At 34.9% G+C, this 1725-nt stretch overlaps 1 non-coding gene across 1 annotated transcript; it reads left to right on the top strand.

The window, feature by feature from the left end:
- Positions 1-224: 224 nt before the first annotated feature.
- On the top strand, positions 225-331 carry LOC131174216 (small nucleolar RNA R71). The gene has a single exon (XR_009144464.1). It is a non-coding gene; the product is annotated as a small nucleolar RNA R71 (small nucleolar RNA).
- Positions 332-1725: the final 1394 nt, after the last annotated feature.

The following is a 1725-nucleotide window of genomic DNA, read 5'->3' on the forward strand; positions in this document are numbered from 1 at the left end:
TGAATGGATCAAGATCATACATTCCAGCAGCTTGCCTTTTTTGAGTTGGAGCTGGTCCTCTTGGACAACTCCAAAGATGAGTATTCTTTGCAATTTTCTCCAATAGCTCATAAGCTTCATCTTCATGCTTCATAATAAATTCTCCTCTTGTTTGAGCATCAATAATCCCTCTGATTGCAGGAGTGACATTTGTGTAAAAATTCTGATTTATCATCCATTTTGGAATGGCATGATGTGGGCATAATCTCTCTAATTCCTTCCATCTCATCCATGACTCATAAAGAGTTTCATCTTCTCTTGGTTTGAAAGCTGTCATTTGATTCCTCAATTCTTGAGTTTTTCCAGGTGGAAAATATTGTGCAAGAAATGCATCAGTGAGTTGCTCCCAATTTGTAATGGAGTTGTGAGGTAAAGAGTCAAGCCAATCCAATGCTCTATCTTTCAAAGAGAACGGGAATAGCTTTAATCTTGCTGCATCATCAGACACTCCAGGTTGTTTTTGCATGTCGCAAATCATAGCAAACTTCTTCAGATGTGTGTGTGGATTTTCAGAAGGATGTCCTCCAAATTGAGAATTTTGAATCATTTGAAGAACTCCAAAATCCATCTTGTAGCTATTTGCATCAATTCTTGGTCTTGCTATGCTCTCTCTCAAGTCATCAAAACGAGGAAAAGCATGATCCATCATACTTCCCCTAGGCACATTAGCATTTACAACTTCTTCACCTTGGGCTGCATTTTCATTGTTTTGATCATTTCCAGCATTAACACCAATTCTCATTCTTTCATCAGCCATGACTTCTTCTAATTCAATTTCTCTCAAGGCTTCTTTTCTTTTTCTGGTTTCTTTCTTGTTGGCCTTACAAAATTTCTCAATTTCAGGATTGAACAATAAGGATGTGTCACTTGTGCTTCTAGCTCTTCTCATAAAAGATTAAAAGTACCTGAAAAAGAACAAACAAACACAAAATGAAAATATAACAAAATAAAACTAAAAACAACTAAAATAATCAAGAATTCAATCTTAAACAAACAACTCCCCGGCAACGGCGCCAAAAACTTGATGCGTCCCTACCGCAAGTGCACGGGTCGTACAAGTAGTATAGTAAAGATATCGTTCCCACGAGGAGTTGTGTTAATGATTGAATTTTTGATATAAAAAGTTGAGTAAATTGAAATATTTTTGAAATTAAAGTAATGAATTGATGGGTATTGAGAATGTGAAATCTATGTATGGAAAATTAATAATCTATTCAACAATGTATTAATTAAACTAAAATTGCATCAAATTGAAATAAGCAAGTTCAAATATGGCAATATTCAAAATGGCAAGTAATTAAATTCGATTAGAAATTAACAATGGTAAAAAGGCGATTCCGGAGTTCGGGATTTCATATCCGAGCTATTTTGGGATTTTTAATTGGTTATCCAATCTTGTGAAACTTATGGGTTTTAAGGAGATTAATTCTTAAATCCTTTGAATTCCCTTTCGAGTGAGACAAAGAGTGCCTTAATCAATCTAATCCTACTTTCGTGGACTTAGAATTAATTAAGACCCATTAAGTTCTTTAATTAATCTGTGAATCCTCTTAATCCTTAGCCTATTTCTAGGTCTAAGTTAATTAAGTCCAATTTCTTGATTATCTATCACAGGGCCTTCTCCTTTCGGTGCTTCGACCATGGATTAAGAACATCACTTAATGGGATCCTACACTAAGCATGTCA

The sequence above is a fragment of the Hevea brasiliensis genome, chromosome 15 (genome assembly GCF_030052815.1).
Source record: "Hevea brasiliensis isolate MT/VB/25A 57/8 chromosome 15, ASM3005281v1, whole genome shotgun sequence".
Classification (NCBI taxonomy): domain Eukaryota; kingdom Viridiplantae; phylum Streptophyta; class Magnoliopsida; order Malpighiales; family Euphorbiaceae; genus Hevea; species Hevea brasiliensis.